This window comes from Hibiscus syriacus, unplaced genomic scaffold, assembly GCF_006381635.1.
Source record: "Hibiscus syriacus cultivar Baekdansim isolate YM2019G1 unplaced genomic scaffold, ASM638163v2 tig00010263_pilon, whole genome shotgun sequence".
NCBI classification, from domain to species: domain Eukaryota; kingdom Viridiplantae; phylum Streptophyta; class Magnoliopsida; order Malvales; family Malvaceae; genus Hibiscus; species Hibiscus syriacus.
Window position 1 is genome coordinate 852,544 of NW_024062210.1, and position 23,255 is coordinate 875,798.

Genomic DNA, 23,255 nt, shown 5'->3' on the forward strand with positions numbered 1-23,255 from the left:
TAGATATAAACAGATCTGACTACATCATTACACGTACGGGTGGAGCTCCCTTAGGCCCCAAAGGGGCCAGACCCTTGTAAAATTATTTTATATTCGATAGATTTTGATCTAATAGTATTTTAGTTAATGTAAAAATAAGTATTTAAATTAAGAAATATAAGAATTTATTAAATATTTAATAAAGTAGGGAGCGAGCTAAAGAATGATAATCCAATACCAACAACCGGTTGATCTAACGGGATGAGGCACTAGATCCCTTAAGCAAGGTCATGACTTCGAATCTTGGCGATTGAGAATGAAACAAACTGGTTGGGAGGGTCTTCCTCGCCTTTGCAGTTCCCGATCTGAATTAGTGAATCAATATATTAGAAATCGGTGGTTATACAAAAAAAAAGAATGATAATTCAATGTTCTCAAATTTTTGGTCTAATAACAATTTAGGTAATTATAAATTTAATTATTAGACAAATTAGACATTGGTTTCTGAATTGTAAATTTAAATACCTAATAAGCCATTGTATTTTTTTTAAAAAAATTTAATATTTCGACCCAATTCTATATATAATATTGGCTTCGCCCCTGATTACATGAACCACAAAAATGAATCAAGTTATTAAAATATTATCAATTAATAATAAATCAGAGTCGAGCAACGTGAGTAAAATTATCCACAAACGTAAATTATTTATCCAAATCTAATTCGATGGTCCAAAGTGATTAAGTATTAAGGATGACGTAAGGAAAAGCGAACAAATTAAGGTTACTCAGGATTTTTTTTTTTGTTAAACAAATGAAACTAACCTAATTATCTCACATATTCTAACATTCTCTTGCAAAAGCTGTATGATGTCCTGCGATGGTGCTTCCAGGAACCTGGTTTTTGCATCGTCAGCATCTGCATTCTTAGCTAAGCCGTCCGCCACCTTATTCCCGGAGTGATGAACATGTGGGTTAAATAAATATGAATAAAAAAGTGTGTTTATTTGTTAAATAGAAAAGTTTAAATAAATGTGGGTTTATTTTTTTTGTGCTTAACTAATATTTTTACTATGAAATATATTTAGAAATTATTTTGTTTATTTATAATGTAATTATTATCATATTTATGTTTGATTATTTTATATTTAAAAAGAATAAGAAATAAATTAAACAAACATGTTTACATGGTTAAACAAACAGATCCGATCACATGTAATTTTAAATAAACGAATGTAAACACGTGTAGTTCAAACTTAGTTCATTTAAAATGTAAACACATTTTAAAAATTATTAATGAACATAAATTAAAAAAAATAAAAACAAAATTATATTAATTCAAACTTAGTTCATTTACGACCCTAAATAATTTAAGAATATAAGACAACAATTTCATAAATTTTCAAATTCCAACTCAAATTATTAGTTATTGTATAAAAATCAAATCAATTGAACTGATAATAAAATTAAAACTAAAATAATTCAATCGAATAAACTATCTAAATTGAATTGATTATATTATGAAAAATTATTCTTTGAAAATTTTGTATGTATTATATATCACCTGATACGTTCTCAAAATGAAATATAATTTTTTTTTTGTAAAAAAAATGAGATTGAATAGCATGTTTTATTAAAATTTCAGAGGTCAACTGAACTAGTAAAATTTCAAGTATCAAAATAACAACAAGAAATAATTTTTAAAACCAAAGTACCATTTAACCCAGAACTGAACTATGTAAAAGTTCAAACGGTTTTTAAGCGTGAAGAATGAAATCAATGTACTTAAATGAAAAAGAGCCCAAAAATAGTCCATAGTTTGAAATTGGTAATTTAGGCCCATCTCTCTCTCTCAAAAACCAACGTACCAACCCTAATTTATTAGGTATAGGAAGAATATAAGAATACACATGACCTAAAGATTATCTAGCTTTTGTTTGGGCAATATCCCATCCTAGATTATTACTAACCTAATCTATATCGTATGTATAATTCATTTAATGTAAGATTACCTTCGAGAATAATAAGATTACTATAATATAATATTACTTTAAGATTGTTGTACTACATTATTTGGTTTATTTAGTATGAATATAAAATTATAATGTTTTGCTAGAAAAATATTTTAATTGTTAAATTTTCTAACTTTTAGGGTACAAACCAACTTACCTCGGTAGTTAAATAAATTGTTGTTGTTCCTAGAAGTCATCGGTTCGAGCACCAACGATTCCAAGGGTGATTAACCGTTCATTGTCAAATGGTTGAGATTACTTAGAACAAATACTACTTTGTAATCATCTTTAGCTTAATAAAAAAAACTTTCAGGGGGTGTCATAACGATCCTTAAGCTTATAACGTCTCGAATTATTTAGTGAAAAAATTGATTTTTGTGAAAGAAATGTTTTGGAGTCACCATCGGCCTTTCGAGTTAGGAAGGTCGAATACCTAAAAACGTTTTTAAGTATTTTTTAGAAAAAAATCACAAAAATGGTATGTGTCTTACCAAAGATTCATTTTAAAGAGTTCAAGAGTCAATTCCACATGGGGAAGGATAAGCACGCCCAAAATTGGAACCTCATCGATTATATATTGTCTCTAATAACATAAGACTAAGAATTCAAATATAACTTTAAATTACAATTCTCTTATTCCAGATTCAATCACACAATTTTATTAGCATGAAATTCTAAGTAGAAAGAAAAAAATATTCCATTATTTCCAATTGGACATAAAATATTCCCTAAGGTACTTTATGACAAATGTTTCTCTTTCCAACTGAAACAAAAAGAATATAATAATTTCTCCTAAGAATTCGATATTAAATAATTTAATTCGGCCAAAAAAATTAAATCAATTAATCCAAGTTTCTCTTTTCAATTGAAAATAATATGTATTTATTTATACATGGATTGTATTTTATCTTCATTTTTAATTTTTTGACTGTCAGAGGTCTTCCACGGAAGCTGCTCTCAACCATGCGTTGGGGGCAGTCTACTATCCTACCTCTCCCTTACCCCATTGCATATGGGAATAGGGTTTTATTGTTGTTGTTGTTGTTGTGAGAGATGTTCAATTATTTAAAAAGATCGAGACCAAAACCCTAATATAAATTAGATGAATTGTCTCAGCAAGTTTAAATTAAAGAACATTTTCTTTTCCCTTTAAACTTGATTAATTTTAAACATACTTGATTTTTAGTTTTTTTAATTGGGTATTTATTTATTTTAAAATATAGAAATATAACATCTAGTTACTGTAAGACTATCATCTGTTAATATTTTAAAATAAATAGATATTACATTTAATCCAATTATGAAATCGATCAAGTTATGCTTTTGAGGCTATCATGCATATTCGAGATATCTAGACCTAGGTGCACAAACAAACTTACATATAAAAGGGAAATCTCGATAAATTAAGGGATATATTACGACCTACTTATTATGAGAAATTAACTAAAGAAGGTATGGACATACATTTAACAATTTTAGAACCTAAATATGATAGACAAGGTGATTAAATATTTGAACAAATTAATCAAGGATGCTAAATGATAAAAGCTTCAACTTTAGTGGCAAATTATAAACATGATAAAAGCAAACGACAAAAATAAATATCATACAATATGGGTGATGAAATGGAAGAAAATCATAAATGACATAAGGACTAAATTGCACAATAACAAAATAAGGCATCAAATATAATAAAAATATGAAATATGTATATATATATACATATATTCATGGGACTGAAATAAAATAAACATAAAATAGAGTGCAATAATTAAAGAATTGAAATTAAATTACTAAAAAAATAAAGGGAAAAATAAAGTAAATGGAATTTTATGGACTAAAATAAAATAAAATAAAATAAAGGGCACACATTTAAAGATACATAAAATTAAATAACAACAATAAAAGAGAAATAAAAATAAAATGTTAGTAGTAATTTTAATATTTTACCCAAACCATAAATAATGCGAGTTGTACCCCGGGATAGGTCGTCGCAAGGTCGTATCATAATTTGAACGTAAAATTAAAAAAAATTAGTGGTTAGAAGTTAGAAAAGTTAGTTGTTAGAAATTAGTAAAGTCTGTATCGTAATAATGCGGATCACATCCCAGATCGGGTCATCTCAAGATCGAATCGAATATTAGTGCAATAATAAAATTAAATAAATAGTGGCTAAAATACAACAAAATAAAAAGTCAGTAGCTAATTCGAAATAAAAAATAGCATAAATTAGTGACCAAATCGAACTAAAAATAAAAGGTAATGCCAAAATCAAAACAAATTAAAACAAAATTGAGAATAATGAGCAAAATACAAAAACACGGTAGAAATAAGGGGACTATTGTCCCCTATAATGGTGACCATAATGCAAAAAGGCTCCTAAAGTCTGGGTACATAAACGTGATTAACTCACAAATTAATGGCCAGAATTGAAAACATGCTGAAAGAGGGAGGGTCTCTGCATGATTTTCCCCTAAAGTTCTTACATAAAAGCTACCATTTTCCATTTCAAGTAAAAAAAAAACTCTAACCCTAAACTTTCCCTACTTGTGCATTTTTCTCTCAACCCCTCTTATTCCCCTAACATATTCACGCCGGCGGTTGAGAAAAGAGAAGACCACGCCGGCGGTCGCTTCGGCGGTCGAAAAAGGAGAGGCCAAAAAGGCTACCCAAATCGATCCAGGCAGCCCCCTCTCTAGCCTCTCTTCTCTTCTTTTTCTTTTGGTCGAAAAAGCCGAATCTTGGTTGCAAATGTTTTGGGCCAATTAGGGTTTAGGATATTAGGTTTAATGGATTTTAGTTTGGCAATGGGTTATGGTAATGTATTTGGGTTTTGGATATTATGTTTAATGGATTTTAGTTTGGCAATGGGTTATGGTAATGTATTTGGGTTAAATGGTTTGGGTCAATGGATGTGATTAGACATGTAATTGGACAATTGGTTTTTGGATATTTAATCTGGATTGATAATTTTGGATTTGGAACCTAAATCCCAAAATTGAACATTTATGGTTACACCCAATTAAGCACCAAAATCTTCAACGCTTCGGTCGAGTGCAAAATTCCATGAACCACTTTCTTCTCCATCACTCACGCCGATCGATGCACGAACATCTTCAAATTAGTCCTTGAACGTCTTCAATCCAATTCGAAATTAGGGTATTACAGGAAGAAATACATTTAATTTAAAACATAATTAATATAATTAGTATATCAATCTTATACTTTTAAATTATTTTCATAAGTATCATATTTATTGATATAAAATATAATATAATATAGAAAAATAAAGTTGTGATCTTGAGTGGACAAATATATTGTTTTTCAATGTATAAGATATATTTTTTAATAACCAAAGTTATATATTATTTTAAATAATTATTTTTTACAATAATATATTTTTACCTTTTAAAATTATAAATAATTAGTATATTAAAATATAAAAATTATAAATAATTTTAATCACTCAAAGGTATTAATATTTTTACTAAATCAAACTTTTTATATATTATTATTTTATAGTTTTGAATAAAATACGAAGAATAATAATTGGAAATTATACATATGAAAAGAACACATTATTTTAAGGGTATTCTTTTTCAAAATGGTTGGAATTATGCAATACCTAAGAACTTAGAGGTAATGACATTTCTATTATTTTAACAAAAAAGATATTACTGTTGGTAATAAGTATTCGATAATAATCTTTTTACGAATCGAATGTGAGAATATAATATTAAAAAAATATTCCCTTTAATAATGATATTTTCTGGGAATCAAACATTCCTAAAAGATGAATTGATTTTTGACAAAAAAAAATATTACATGGTACAAGGTATGATTCATATTTTCTTGGTATGAAGATTGAAATCTAATACATTATTTGTTGGTAGTAAATATTAGGAAGGTAAATTTTGTTGACTTATTTTTCTTAATATTTTGATAATTCAAAGTATATTTATTCTTTTTAAAAAATAGTGGAATGAGATAAGAGATTAAAGAGTTATTTATCGCTTAATGTATGTGGTATAAAAGGTTAATTAATTTTTCATACAATATCAAAATTAGTAAATTGTTTATAATCTTCTTAAATTTAAATATAAATTAATCGTATTTAAACACATTTAAATTTAAAACTTTCAAAATATGTAAACTAAATTAAGATTCAATATAGATTATTAATTAAATTTTATTCGTTCTAAAAGATAAAATGTTTTTAAAATGTAAACTATCTATTTGGTATCTTACTTATTTTTGTATTTCCGTTTTGGTCATTGAATATTTTTTAAACAACACCTAACATTATATTTCTTTTTATTTTAGTACTCATTGTCAAGTTTGACCGTTGACTAAATGGAAATGGTAATGAGTTATAGTATACTAATACTCACACACTTAATCATATTGGTCCTAATTCAAAAATAATTCTATAAATCCTTAATTTTTAAAAATCTTATCAGTTTTATTATCAATTTTAATTTAAAATAATTTAATAATTTATTTTTAATTTAATAATAAGTATTAAGGTTTTATCGAATTCTTTTGAATTAAGACCAATTTGATAGAATATACAAGTTTTGAGAACAAAAATGTTACTATACCATGTCACCCTAATAGTTTTAGTCTCTAATACTCACATTAATGATGTAATACTAAAATTGAAACTTAAGCTATCAACCACCAATTGTTGTAGTGGGAGGAGACACTAGGTCCCTTAAGCAAGATCAAAGATTATGTTGTTTGCGAATAGAGCAAACGGGTTAGGAGGGTCGCCCTCGTCTCTACAGTACCCGATCTGGATTAGTCGGTCAATAGATCAGATATCAATGATTAATTCAAAAAAGGAAAGAAACTTAAGCTAGTGGGATGATGCACTAGGTCCCTTAAGTAAGGTCAGTGATTCGAATCTTGGAGTTTGTAAATGAAACAAACTAAGTTGGGAGGGTCATCCTCGCCTGCAGTAACCAATATAGATTAGTCGGTTAATAGATAAGATACAATGATTAATTCAAAAGAAAAAAAAGAAACTTAAGGAATATGTTTTTCCCTTCAATATATATGTTTTTGTATTTATTTTAAAATAATTCCATAGATACACCTACCCCAGTTTAGTCCCTATAGATGTATAGGCTAGGGAGAGTTGACTTGTTAAATTTCTCGTTAATTAAATGTTCGATATCTTATATAGTAAACTAATGCTGGTCATTTTGAGTTCTTTTTTCTCCATAACTTGCCCTGGATATTATTATTATTTAATTTCATATGGTATATATTAATATTATCCGAAACAAATAAAATTTAATAATTTTAAGTGATGACAGATGAGTTGAGGTTAGCTTTTGGAAAAGCTGTGATAATGAAACTAACAGAATACCACAATGCGTTAATGAGGATTTGTGAGTGGCAACTCAAAAATATTTTCATAAGAAGTTGAAATCAGATTGCATTTTATTTTTTTATTAGTGCGGATAATTATAAGATAATATCTGTTCAAAATTTTTCTAATCAATTGATAATAAATGTATATACACCTTACAGACGCAATTACTTAAATTTAAATTTTTTTTAGAGAGAATAACTTATTTTTATATGCTGAGATTGCTTATGGGGTTCCATTAGGGACAAAGTTATGCTTCGTTTTAAGGGGCAGTGCCCCTATATTTTTATAATTTAAAAATATAAATAAGTAAATATCAAATTAGACCCTCTGATTTTAGTTTAGTTTAATTTTATTTTCTTCATTTTCTATAGTTAATTATACTTTACTCCCTATTTTTTATGATTATTATATTTTATCCTTTTGAACTGGTACTTTGTTTCCCCCCTGAATTTAATTAGATTTCATTTTATAATAATAAAGAAAGATGAGATTGAGATATGTGTGTAGTGGATGTACTCATAGTTTCATTAGAGGACTTGGTTCATGGGGGTTTATTATTTTATATGCAACCTCATGTTCTTTGTTTTCTCAAGCAAATTATAAATTAAAATTTAATAATTTATTTTCATCTCCTAGGGATAAAATTAATGTTAATGTTTGGTTAACTTTGCTGGTCGGCCAACAGAGAAGTGGTGGGTCAAATATTTGTTTAAATACTATGATTGAAAGTTAGTACTATATGGGTTTCATATGTTGTGCTTAATGCTCCATCATTATAACATTTGGGCAGCACTATAATTAATACATTATAATCTAATCACTAATCAATAAAAAATTATCAAACTTAATTCATTTTGTTTGATTTATTCCATTTTCATTTAATTTAATTTGTTCATTCAAAATAAATTAATAATTAAAAATATTGTGTTAATTTCAAATTCTAATATATTTTCTTCATCCATCAAAATTGCTCATTGATACATTAAAATCATTCTACCTTTTCTAATTATATTGTATTGTTTACGTAAATGTTATTTGTATCGATGAAAACACTTCGCTAGTGACCATTGGAACAAATATCTCAAGAAAATCAAACATGTAAAATACTAATCAAATTTTTAAACATAACATTTTATATAAACATTAATTAAGAAACAACATGAAAATTAAAGTTAAAAAGATGTCAAGTGTACACACAATTTAAAATATATGTAAATCCATACCTAGGGATGGCAATGGGTCGGGTCGGGTTTTTTGGTCACCCGACCCGACCCGAGAAGAAAGGGTCCTCCACCCGTGACCCGACCCGAATATATGACTTAGAAACCCGACCCAAAATAATTAAAATATATATTTTTATTCAATAAAAATAGTGACTTAATTGAAGAAAAAAATTATATATAAAGGGGTAAAATTGTAATTATCCCTAAATATATAGGTAAAATTATATATATTTTTCGGGTCGGGTCGGATTTTTTTCACCCTAAACCCGACCCGAACAGTGCATTAAAAAAAACCCGACCCAACCCGAATCCGATTTGTTTTTAAAAAATCCGACTTGATCAGGTCGGGTCGAGTCGGAACCCGTCGGGGTCGGACCATACCACAATAGTGACCACTAATTCACAAGAAAATTTCAATGCAAAAGTTTGCACCAACAGTTTTGTATACATGCAAGACGACGAAGATCACTATGTAAGATATCAGATAAATTAGTTGATCCTATTCCCATATGTAATGGGATAAGGGGGAGGTAGGATAGTAGGCTGCCCCCAACGCCAGGTTGAGAGCAGCTTCCGTGGGAGACCTTCGGCAGTCAGAATTATGAATTGCCCACCGTGGGACACGATCCCACGACCACAAGGTAATGTATGTCACACCCCAAAATTTTTGAGTTAGAAAAATTAGCACCCCATTAAATTTCTTTTAAGGACTAAATTGGTAAATATTAAAAAATTTAGCTTAATTTGTAAACTAAGGATGATTCGGGGACTAGCCCAATAATTTTTCCTCCTTTAGCTAAAAATATCAACTGAAGAAAAAATTAAAATAATGAAATGGGTGGTGGGTTTTGAACCAACATCCTTTAGAAATTAAACAAGAGCCTTAGCCATCCAAGCTAGGCTACTATTAATGGTGTAAAATAATACAAATATGATTTAGATTAAATAAAGTGAGTGTGTTAATGATGTAAAATACCACAATAGGCTACTGTTGCTTCATTTATACGTTGATTTGACCTAGTCATGGTGTTTGGATGCTCGTCAAGTGATCGGCAGTCTGTCTCGCCCCTTTTCCCCACTGCACGCCCGCCACATGCTGTCAGCGCATGTGAGACTGTCTCACCGGTCATGGAACCTCCTAGAACCTGTTTGAACTAGTCTGAACTCTTATTTCCTACTACTATTGTTTATTGTCTGAAAACTATTCTTTTCATTAGGGTACTTTGGATCTGGTATGAAGGTTCTACAGGTTCAACTCCAATCAAGCTGATAATTCCTTATGGACCTAAGGCGACCATTGGGTGGGCTCTTGGGTCCAATGGGCCTAGTGGTAAGGCCTTATGGACCCAAGGTGCTCCCTTAGATTGGCTCCTATGCCCTTTGTGCCTAGGGTAAGTCCTTATGGATGCAGTTATGGGGAACTGCATATGGTGTATGGTTGGAGGGTGATTCTGTATTTTAAACTAAAAACCCTAATGACATTTTCATAACTTTAATATTAATATGATTTTAAAACTTAACTGTGTTTTTTTTATTCTGCACTGCTGGAACACACTGAGCTTTCTAGCCCACTTTTTCAAACTTTTCTCCCTTTCAGATACTTTTGGATAGGCACCCCGGACCTGACACTTGGAGGATCGACACATTCATACAATATTATTTTGTTGTAATATTTTATCTTTCGAACTGTCTTTAATTTTGGTGACATGTGCCCATATTTTGAAATATTTGTTTTACGACTTATATTGCTTTTGCTACTGACAATAGACTTACTTCGATACTGATTATTGAATGTTTTATATTACTCGATTTGGACTTTATTATTATTAATGATTTTTTTAAGCTGTTAAATCATAATATGATTTTAAGTTACTGAAAAAGTGTTTTGGAGATTTTATTTGTAATCCGCTAGATCTAGTCATATCGCATAGGTTGTATTTATGGAGTTACATTTAGTTGGTATCAGAGCTTTTGATTTTTAAACCTCGGACTGTGGATGAGTCCAACATAAAGTACGATTTTGAAATGTTTTATAAAATCAGTCACGAACACAATGCCACTAAGTTTTTACGAGTTTAACTATATACGGGACTCCAAGTGACAAATATAATCTTAGGTTTTACCCTTCTGTAGTGAACTCGAGGTTTTTCAAGATGAGCGTAAGGCGTGGTCGTCGACCTAGCCGTAGGCGAGGTTGAGCGACTAGATTTGCTGACCCGATAGACAAGACGTGTGTTGATCCCCCGCCTCCGTTAGATACTTCTACTCATGTGACCCCGATGGATCTGCCCCTGATCCTGGTATAGGTTTGACTACTCTGGTTAGAGGAGTGACCATTTCTGAGTCTGAGCCTACGAGGGTAGTATTAGATGAAAATATCTCTAGGCAGTTATTTTAGTTGATTCAAGGAACGATTCGAGCTACTGGCGTTACACCCAAAGTCCCCATTTCTTAAAATTTTATTGCTAATAGAGTAAGGACTTTGGAGGTCCTACTGTAGGAGCTCCTACTAAGGCTGAAGGTTGGTTTAGTGATACTTAGCGTCTTATGGACCAGTTAGGTTTAGATCTGTAATGACTTTATTTATTAGTTTCTCTAAGTTGGAAATGAATGCCCACACCTGATGGGAGTCTATTGTGAGTAGTGTTCCAGCCAATCGCTTGACCTGAGATTTCTTTAGATAGCATTTTAGGAGTATTTTCCTCAGAGAGCAATATTTAGTGCAAAGACGATAACAATTTCAAGACCTAGTTCAAGGAGATATGATAGTTTCTGAGTATGAGATAGATTTTTTGAAGTTGCTGACGTATGATTCTAGTCTGGTACCCATCGAGAGATATAGAAGTCGTAAGTTTGCTCAGGGACTCTGATGTGAGCTACGTTGAGAGGTGGTTACTCATCATGATAAGGTGTTCGATATGGTAGTTGGGAGAGCGAAAGATGCTGAGGAAGTTGAGGCTTCAGCTCCTGATAGAGACAGAGTAGATAGAGAGCGGTCTAGGAGGCCTCCAGGTCAGTCAGAGTCTTTTGCACGTCCTAATAAGAGGATCATATTGCTGCCCACCTGAGGAGTAATACTGGTTCGAGGCCTATGTCACTTCCACCTCCGACAGTTAGTCGAGGTAATTCTTTAGGTTTTTTCCGATACCGAGTTGCAAGCATTGTAGAAATCGACATGGGGAAGAGTATCGAAAGAAGATGGGTACGTTGTCATACCCCAAAATCTTGAGTTAGAAAAATTAGCACCCCATTAACTTTATTTTAATGATGAAATTTATTTTAAGTATTAAATTGGTAATTATTAATAATTTTAGCTTAATTTGTAAACTAAGGATGATTTGGGGACTAGCCCTATAATTTTTCCTTCTTACCTTAGCTAAAATATCAACTAAAGTAAAAATATCAACCGAAGTAAAAATTAAAGTAATAAGTAAGTGGTGGGTATTGAACCCATGTCCTCTAGAACGTTTGCCTAGAGTCATTTAGATTAAATAAAGTTAGTGTGTTAACCCATTTGTTTTCAATTGATCTTTCCCCTTGATGTGAACCATCCTTACCCCCCAAACTGAAACCCATTTCACCTTACTTGTCATCTCTGTCGTTCAACCGATCTATGATCATCCGTAGCGGCTACCACCACTTCCATTGAGTTCAGCATCAACCAGAATTCCAACCCCACCATTCGTTCACCCGAATTGATCGTCGTTCATTGCGTGGAAGAGTGGAAACCATTCAGCTACCTCAACATTGATTTTCGCCACTATTCATCGGGAGTCATCACCACCACCATCGTTTGACGCGCCAAGTCACCGCGATCCAATCCTTGTCAATCACTACTTGCTAGCCATCACTATTCATCAAGGGAAAACATTTGAAAGCTTCATCAAAACCCCTTTTGCTGTTAGGAATTTCGAGATTTTTGGCCAACTTAGCGCCATGTTTACCTCACCATCGTCACCTCTAGACTTCTCGTCTCCGTGTGACTGAAACTCGATCGATGGGTCTCGTTGTTGTCGTCTGTCGTTGGGGTAAGGTTTTCAACCTTTTCTTTCGATTTTGATAATTTTTACTTTATTTATGCATTGATTTGGCCTTATCATGGTGTTTAGATGCTCGTGGAATGATCGACCATCTGTCCTGCCCCTTTTCCTTGCTGTACGCTTCGCCAATGCGTGTGGGGTTGTCTCACCAATCATGGAACCTTCTAGAACTTGTTCTAGCCAACTCGAACCAGTCTGAGTTAACTCGGACCGAATCGAGTCAACCTGAACCGGCTTGAGACAACATGAACCAGTGTGACCCATTGAATTTGATCCAAACCGTTGGCTTTGACATGCACATTAACCTTTGACTTTGACTTTGACATTTGACTAGTTTGACCGTTGACTTTGACCAAAAAGTTAATTTTTTTGAAAAGTTAAATTTTATGTTTTTCAACGTCTTGAATTCGAATATAAAATTCGTTCTGCTAAATTCTAACCCGAAAGCCTCCGAATTGACCTTTTAACCCGAACGTGTATGTGTAACTTAAGTAATTTAATTAAGTACTTTTAATTTAAGGGTCAATAACTAATTTATGTTATCATTTATTTAAGGTAACCATGATTCTCCCGATCGTTCATCTTCTCGTCCTGATTCCTCCCTATCCGCTCGTCCGTGAGAGCCCGTGATTACTTGTATAGTTCTGTAACCCTATTAAATTCTCAGTTTAGTACATTACTTCGATAATCACCCTATTCTAATAAGACCTAGGTTATCGTACAATAGAAGAGCGTTGTGAAGCCGATGCTTAGTAGATTTCTCGAACTGATAACTTTTTGCGAGGTTTGTTCCATGTGTGCTATATATCGGTTTTAAATATCTGAATGAAATACTATGTGCACATGAATATTTTATCTTATTTGAAATGCATTGTCTACTCTGATTTACTTACAGTATGATTTATCTTATTTAAGCCCAACTCTGGATTTACTGTATTTTAAATCGTGCTTGCCTGACACATGTTCCGTTTTTACTGAAAACAAAATGCATATCTAAACTTTGATTTCCTGCTACTACTTTTTACTATATGAAATCTATTTTTTTCTTCAGGGTACTTTGGGATCTGGTATGAAGTTTCTACAGGTTCAGTTCCGATCAAGTTGATAATTCCTTATGAACCTAAGGCGACCCTTTGGTGGTATCTTGGGCCCAATGGGCCTAGTGGTAATACCTTATAGACCCTAAGTTACTCCTTTAAGGCGGCTCAATTGCTTTGTGCATTAGGTAAGTCCTTATGGGCCTGAGGGTACTCCCCTCAGGTGGGCTCCTAAGCTTTGGCTAGGGTAAGACCTTATGGACCCAAAGTGCTCCCTTAGATTGTCTCCTACACCCTTTGGGCCTAGGATAAGTCCTTATGGATATAGTTCTGGGGAACTGCATATGGTGTTCGGTTTGAAGGTGATTCCGTATTTTAAACTAAAAACACTACCGACGTTTTCATAACTTTAATATTGATCTGATTTTGAAACTTAATTGTATATTTTTTTATTCTGCACTGTTGTAACACACTGAGGTCAGTAGCTCAATTTTTCCAACTTTTCCCCTTTTAGATACTTTTGGATAGACACCCCATACCTGACACTTGGAGGATCAACACATTCGTACAATATTATTTTGTTGTAATGTTTTTATCTTCTGAACTACCTTTAATTTCGGTGACATATGCCTATATTTTGAAATAGTTGTTTTGCGACTTATATTGCTTTTACTATTAACGTTAGATTTACTTCGATACCGATTATGGAATGTTTTATATTACTTGATTTGGACTTTATTATTATTAACTATGTTTTTTAAGTTGTTAAATCATAGTATGGTTTTAAGTTACCGAAAAAGCTTTTTGGAGATTTTTATTTGTAATCCGATAAATTTAGTCGTATCGCATAGGTTGGGTCTAGGGATTTACAATGTATATAACATAATAGATAAAATAAATCTTAAATAAAATAAAAGGTTTGAATCTTGACATTTGTAAATTGAGTAAACACGATTGAGAAAAGCGTCCCTATAATAAACTTTTACAAAATTTTAAATATCTGAATGAAATACCATGTGCACATGAATATTTTCACTGATTTAAAATGCATTGTCTACTCTGATTTGCTTACTGTATGATTTATCTGATTTAAGCCCACTCATGATTTATTGTATTTTAAATCGTGTTTGCCTGACACATGTTTTCTATTTTTTGTTTTTACTGAAAACTAAATACATATATAAACTTTGATTTCCTGCTACTACTGTTTACTGTATTAAATCTATTTTTTTTCTTCAGGGTACTCTGGGATCTGGTATGAAGTCTCTGCAGGTTCAACTCCGATCAAGCTGGTAATTCTTTATGAACCTAAGGCAACCCTTGGGTGGTCTCTTAGGCCCAATGGGCCTAGTGGTAAGACCTTATGGACCCTAAGGTACTCCTTTAGGGTGACTCAATTGCTTTGTGGATTAGGAAAGTCCTTATGGGCCTGAGGGCACTCCCCTCAGGTGGGCTCTTAAGCTTCGGTTAGGGTAAGATCTTATGGACCCAAGGTGCTCCCTTAGGTTGGCTCCTACACCCTTTGGGCCTAGGATAAGTCCTTATAAATGCAGTTCTAGGGAACTGCATATGGTGTACGGTTTGAGGGATTTCGTGTAAGATCTTATGGACCCAAGGTGCTCCCTTAGGTTGGCTCCTACACCCTTTGGGCCTAGGATAAGTCCTTATAAATGCAGTTCTAGGGAACTGCATATGGTGTACGGTTTGAGGGTGATTTCGTATTTTAAACTAAAAACTCTACCGACGTTTTCATAACTTTAATATTGATTTGATTTTGAAACTTAATTGTATGTTTTTTATTCTGCATTGTTGGAACACACTGAGATCCCTAGCTCACTTTTTCAAAATTTTCCCTTTTAGATACTTTTGGATAAACATCCCAGACCTGACACTTGAAGGATCGTCACATTCATATAATATTATTTTGTTGTAATGTTTTTATCTTCTGAACTACCTTTAATTTCGGTGACATATGCCCATATTTTGGAATAGTTTTGCGAATTATACTGCTTTTGCTAATGACGTTAAATTTACTTCGATACTAATTATGGAATGTTTTATATTACTTGATTTGGACTTTATTATTATTAACTATGTTTTTTAAGCTGTTAAATCATAGTATGATTTTAAGTTACCGAAAAAGCTTTTTGGAGATTTTTATTTGTAATCCGATAAATTTAGTTTTATCACATAGGCTGGGTCTAGGGATTTACAATTTATATAATAAAAAAGATAAAATAAATCTTAAATAATATAAAATGTTTGAATCTTAACATTTGTAAATTGAGTAAACTGAATTGAGAAAAACATCCCTATAATAAACTTTTACAAAATTTTAATATGTAATAATCGATCAACAAATTAAATATTATGAACAAAATAAAAAACTGACATGTAAAATGCAAATACGGCTGCTAAGATGGTCACTTTCGGCTTAAATTTACTATGAATTATATATATATATATATATATATATATATTTGATAAAGTCATACGTTATCTAAATGTCCAACATTGTTAAATGCAATAAAGTAAAATTATATCTCGAATTTTAAATTAAAATTTTCATTAAATATGAAAAAGAATACATCATTATAAAGTATGTTAAAAAGCAATTTATAAAATTTTAAATGTCAAAACATTATAAATTGAATTGTTTTTATTAAAAATAATTATTTACATACGTAATAAGAAATTGAAACGGTATAAATAATACTATTAGTTTAATATATAAAATCTGAATCAAAATAAAACTTCTATAACTAATCATATTTTATTATTTACTAAATCAAAATTTATATATAGTTTCACATTTTCCCTTCAAATTATTTAGCCGGTCATGACTTATTCTTCAAATGCGCCCTGCATTAAGTGGATTTATTTTATTTACTTTGTATTAATAATTAGTATTTAGATATCTTAAGTGGGGCGGTGGGAAGTAATAATTATAAGAAAAAAATGATAATGTTGTTCACTAGCAATTGCGTGAAATTAAAGAATAAAAAAAATTATCAATTTAATCTTAATTTAATTAGTATCTTTTATTATTATTATTATTTAGAGATTATAAAAAAAGTATATTTTATGTAATTATTATTTTTAATTTGGAGTTTAGGGTGTTAGAGATAATATAAATATTGTAAAAATTATTATAATAATAACAATCTTTTACTTAATAATCAGTATAAAGCATTTTATTGATTATTTTATATAATTTTAACATTTAAGTTTGATTAATTAAATGTTAATATTCAAAGTCAACTTAATTTCTTTTCAATGATCAATGATGTCTATAAATTGACATTTCAACATTTCAAGTTTGAGCTCGACTCCTATAAAGATGTTTGAACGCTCGTTACGTTTAATCTTTAAAATAAATACTACGTTATAATTACACCAGATTAATGATAAAATTCAATCGATAAATTTATTTTTTGAGAAAAAAAAGCATTCATGTTCCGATTATAATTCCTATAACTAATTTAATAGTTTAATTTTTGTTTTTTTTAAGCCAAAGCTATCAAATTCAACAGTTGACAACTGGACAGGACGAAATATAAGGGCATTTCCCCTCAACGACGTTACATGCAAACAATTAGGGATGGTAATGGGTTGGCTAGGGTTTTTGGGACATCCGATCCGACCCGAGAAGAAAGGGTCATCCGCCCGTGACCCGACCCGACTTGACGAAATTAAGGTTTCACCCGGTCCGATTCGACCTAAATATATGACTTAGAAATCTGACCCGACCCAAAATAATAAAAAAATATTTTTTATTCAATAAAAACAATGACTTAATTAAAAATATATATATATAGGGTATTATTGTAATTATCCATAAATATATATGGTAAAATTATATATATTTTTCGGGTCGGGTCGGGTCGGATTTTTCCACCATAAACTCGTCCCGACCCGAACAGTGCATAAGAAAACCCGATCTGACCTGAATCCAATTTTTTTTTAAAAAAATCCGACCCGATTAGATCGGAACCCATCTGATTCGGGTTGAATTACCATCCCTACAAACAATTGCAGCCATTCTTAGAATGGGAATTTTATCCCCCAAAGTCAACTGAATCCATTTTATTAAAACACAGTCAACTCTATTTCCCCCATATTTTATTTACTCTTTAAATCACAAATTGCAAGTTAATATATCATTATAATTTATTTAAACCGTAATGTAATGACTACGTAAATCCTATATGATTAATGAAAATAATTAAATATAAAAGTCAATTAATATTTTAATTTACTAGTAATAGATACAGGTGAACCCCTCTATTTGATTTTTTCTCTCTCTCAAAACATGTCAACAATTTAAAATAACTAATTTTATTACGTTATAAGTTTCTTTATTCTTGAATTATACATATCTTTGATTTTACATATTCCACCTTATTCAGGGATGGACGTAAGATTTTATATTATTAAGGAATGAATTTATAAAATTTTAGAGGGGAACAAATTTATAAATTTTTAGAGGTAAAAATAGATTATCAATAGAAAATACAAAACAATATAAATTATAAAAAATTTAAAAATTTCAGGACAGTCAATCCATCTCTGCATATATTGTTGTTGTTGTTTATTTGAAGCTAATATACAAACTCAAGAATAATATATATTATGTAATCAACTGTAATACTACTTTAGAAAATAAAGAGCTTGTAAAAAATTAATTGAAATATAAATAAATTAGCTTAGTGATCTTGTCACACCCCAATTTAGGGGCTAGATTTATTGTATTTGATTAAGGGACTAAAATTGATAATTTTGAAGATTTTTTAATCAAATTTAAAAGTTTGGAAAGTTTAGAGAGCAGTCCTGTAATTTACCCATCCTCACCTGTCATCAAAATAAAAAATAAGAGATAGGAGGTTGGCTAGGTTTGAACCTGTGACCTCCAAACTTTCTATTTTAACTTAAAAATCTTTAAAATTATCAATTTTAGTCCCTCAATTAAATACAAAAATCTAGCCCCTAAATTGGGGTCACAGATCTATAAATAATAATTACATGCATAATTAAATATGTTTACGGATCAAATTATGACATTTGTAGTATTTATGGCTTATAATTAAAAATCAGTTCAAAAGTTTTAGAGGTTTTCCTTTATTAAATTTTAAATCATTGATACTTTAACCTACAAGGGAGGACGTAAGATTTTCTGTTAGGAGACGAATTTATAAAATTTTAAGGGTATTCGTACTTATAAAATTTTAGGGATATGAAATCATGCTTTAAATAGAAAATATTTAAAATATATAAGAATTTAAAAATTTAGGAGGACAAACGTCTCCACCCGCCTCCTCAGTCCATCCATATTTTAACATACGTAAATATTTTAATATTTACATCATAATATTGTACATTTATTCTTTATATAATATAAATATAAATATAAATATATCCTACTGTATAATTAAAAATAAATTAAACCAAGCAATTTTCCAATCTTATTTTTAGATCTAATATTTTTTAAGTGTGAACCACAAGTGTCCCTCACTTATATATTTTGAATGGTCTAATTAGATAAGTTGGGTAGGATTGTGAAAGTAACAAAGTTTTTCTATCAAATATTTAAGGTTTAATGGTATTTGAGAGTCTAATATTTTGTAATGGAAAAATTAATATATTTTTTGAATTCGTTTCGTATTTAATGGGACCTTTAAATATGTCATGTTAGTAATTCTGTTAGTTTTTTAACAGTAGGATACTAAATTGAAACATAAACTAAACGTTAGATATGATTTAAAAAAAATATAGTTTATGTACTACTCATACAGTTTACCCATCAAACAAATATACTATAAGTGAACTATTGCTTATTTCTTCAAAGTCAGAGCTATTTCAAATATATTAAAAAATAGTCAGAAATTAAGAAGAAGACTTTTTTCTTTAATAAATGCGCAAGTGAAACCTGTGACCTAACCGGCCATCGTCGGTCAAACCAACGGGTCACCGGTATACCGTTTCGTTTTATTAGACCATTAGGATTGGACCGTACGAAAACGTTTCATTTGTTCATCACAATTCAATTCTGCTTTCCATCAGCCGATTGGCGCAAATGAACCAAAGCTAAAGGCAAAGCCCCTCTCTCATTCATTTTTGCAGCCATTTTTTTTTGGCCTTTTCTCTTTGCTTTTTTTCCTTCATCTTTCATTTTCTTCTCCATTGTAAAGGGGTTTGTTTGTTTTTTCATTGAAGTTTCGATCTTTTTGTTACCCTCAATCTTGGGTTTTCTTTGTTCTTGCTATTTCCTTTTGTTAATATGGGTGTTCATGAGTGTTGGGTCATGGTTTTTGTTCTTGTGTTCTTGTTCCAAGCTCAGTTGTTCAACTCACAGAACCTGATATGTAATCAAAAGGATTGGATTGCTCTCCAGGGTTTTATGAGCAATTTGGCAACAAAACTTGAAACTTGGTCAACAAATTCATCAGCTGATTGTTGTCACTGGGAAGGAATCACCTGTGATCCTCCATCTTCCGGTAGAGTAATCAAGTTGGAACTTTCCAGGAAAAGATTGTCAGGAAAATTATCTGATTCTTTAGCTGTTTGGACCAGCTTAAAACTCTCAATCTTTCCCACAATTTCCTTAAAGACTCACTGCCATTGTCTTTGTTTCATATGCCAAATTTGGAGCAACTTGATTTGAGCTATAATGAGTTCTCTGGACAAATCCCGGAAAGCATCAACCTTCCATCAATTCAATTCCTGGAAATTTCTTCGAATTCCTTGGATGGTTCCCTTCCTTCACATATATGTGTTAATTCGACTCGAATTCGGTTCCTTAGATTGGAAATGAACTATTTCTCCGGTAATATTCCACCAGGGCTTGGAACTTGTTCTTCCTTGGAGCAACTTTCTCTGGCATGAATGATTTCACTGGTGGGATATCAGAAGACATCTTTCTGCTTCGAAATTTGAGCATTTTGGAGCTTCAAATAACAACTTTGATGGGAAGCTTAGTCCTGGTATTGCTAATCTCTCTAAACTTGTTCGTTTAGATGTTTCTTCAAATAATTTTTCTGGAGAAATCCCGGATGCGTTCAGTCAGCTTCAGGATTTTCAGTATCTTGTTGCTCATTCAAATCATTTCAGTGGTGGAATTCCTAGTTCATTGTTGAATTCTCCGACCATTAGTTTGTTAAATTTGAGGAACAATTCAATGGAAGGTCCTATAGTTCTTAATTGTTCAACTATGGTTGCTTTGAACTCTCTTGATTTAGGTACCAATAAGTTTTCTGGTCCTGTGCCTGATAATCTTCCCTTGTGTAGACAACTGGAAAATATCAATCTTGCAAAGAATAAGTTAGGTGGCCAAGTCCCTGAGAGCTTCAGAGAATTCCATAGCCTCTCTTATCTTTCCCTCTCGAATTCGAGCATCCGGAACCTGTCATCTGCTCTTCGAATTCTGAATCAGTGTCGGAATCTGACTACTTTGGTACTCACCTTGAATTTCCCGGATGAAACATTGCCTGATGATCCTGATCTACATTTCGAGAAGTTGAAGGTTTTGGTTATAGCAAACTGTAGGCTTAAAGGTTCGTTTCCCGAATGGTTGAGAAATAGCGCTGCTTTGCAGTTGTTGGATTTATCATGGAACCATTTGGCTGGAACAATTCCATCGTGGATAGGAAGCTTTAGGGATCTGTTTTACATTGACTTATCGAACAATTCGTTTACCGGAGAGATCCCGAAGAGTTTGACCGAATTACCAAGCCTCATTTATCGAGATATCTCACTGGAGAACCCTTCGCCGGATTTTGTTTTCTTCATGAAAAGGAATGAAAGTGCAAGAGGATTGCAGTATAATCAAATTTGGAGTTTTCCTCCAACACTTGACTTTGGTCTCAACTTTCTTAGTGGACCAATTTGGCCAGAGTTTGGGAATCTGAAAAAGCTTCATGTGTTTGATTTGAAGTTGAATAATTTCTCGGGACCGATTCCGGAAAATTTGTCCGGGATGACCAGCTTGGAGATTCTGGATTTATCGCATAATGACTTATCCGGGACCATACCACCTTCGCTGCAAAGTCTCAGTTTTCTGTCCATTTTTAATGTTGCCTATAATCAGCTTACGGAAAGATCCCTTCCGGAGGTCAATTTCCGACGTTTCCAAGTTCGAGCTTTGAAGGGAACAATCTTTGTGGTGAGCACTGGTCCCACTGTCAAGATGGTACTACTGGAAAAGATCCTGATGAGTCCCCGAGAAGATCAAGGAGGAACAACAGAGGTATCATTGCTGGAATGGTTGTTGGAATCTTTTTCGGGACAGTTCTTCTGCTCGGTCTTCTGCTTGTGATTTTGTTGCGTGCGAATAACCGCAATGAGGTCGATCCCGAGAGAGAGGACCCTGACTCGAATGATAAGGATCCAGAAGAAACCGGTTCAAGGCAAGTGGTCCTCTTCCAAAATTATGGAAACCTGCAGAGAGCTGTCAATTGACGACCTTTTGAAATCGACCAACAATTTTGACCAAGCAAATATCATCGGTTGTGGGGGCTTCGGTCTGGTTTACAGAGGCATCCTCCCTGATGGTCGTAAGGTTGCCATTAAACGGCTTTCGGGTGATTGCGGTCAGATGGACAGAGAATTCCATGCCGAAGTCGAAGCACTTTCAAGAGCTCGACATCCAAATCTTGTCCATCTACAAGGGTATTGCATCCACAAAACTGACAGGCTACTAATATATTCTTTCATGGAAAATAGCAGTTTAGACTATTGGTTGCACGAGAAGGTCGATGGACCGTCTTCGCTCGACTGGGAAATGAGGCTGCAAATCGCACAAGGTGCAGCCAGGGGTCTAGCTTACTTGCACCAGTCATGTGAGCCTCATATTCTTCACAGAGATATAAAGTCGAGTAACATTCTTTTAGACGAGAATTTTAAAGCACACTTAGCCGATTTCGGTCTCGCAAGGCTCATACTTCCCTATGACACCCATGTAACCACCGATCTCGTGGGCACATTAGGTTACATTCCTCCCGAGTATGGTCAGGCGTCTGTTGCAACCTACAAAGGTGACGTGTACAGTTTCGGGGTCGTGCTTTTGGAGCTTCTGACCGGGAAAAGGCCAATGGATATGTGCAAGCCGAAAGGATGCCGGGATTTGATCTCTTGGGTGATTCACATGAAGATGGAACATAAGGAGAGTGAGGTTTTTGATCCATTTATATATGACAAGCTGCATGAAAAGGAAATGCTGCAGGTTCTCGATATCGCATGCATTTGTTTAAGCGAAAGTCCTAAAGTACGGCCTACGACGCAGCAGCTGGTTTCTTGGCTAGACAAGGTTGAGATCGGCATCTAGCTCGGCCAAGCAGCTATGGAAAACTTTGGTTGTACAGCTACAAATATTTCTCAAACATCCATTGTTGCAGAAAGCTCAAGTTTTCGTAGTAACATTATCCTATTGTAAATATTATCTGATTTTGGGGGGATCAACACAAATTTTGTACAACTTTTCACATTCTTACTTCGGGAGATGATCAAATGCATGCTTCCACAGTGTAAAATAAAATAATTTTGATTCGAAATGTAAAGTTTGATATGCGAACTGCACTGTAAAAACACTGGAT

General features: G+C 32.3%; 1 pseudogene; it reads left to right on the forward strand.

Moving 5' to 3' along the window:
• The first annotated feature begins 19,735 nt into the window (after positions 1–19,735).
• LOC120203740 lies at positions 19,736–23,146 on the forward strand (annotated as a pseudogene).
• Positions 23,147–23,255: the final 109 nt, after the last annotated feature.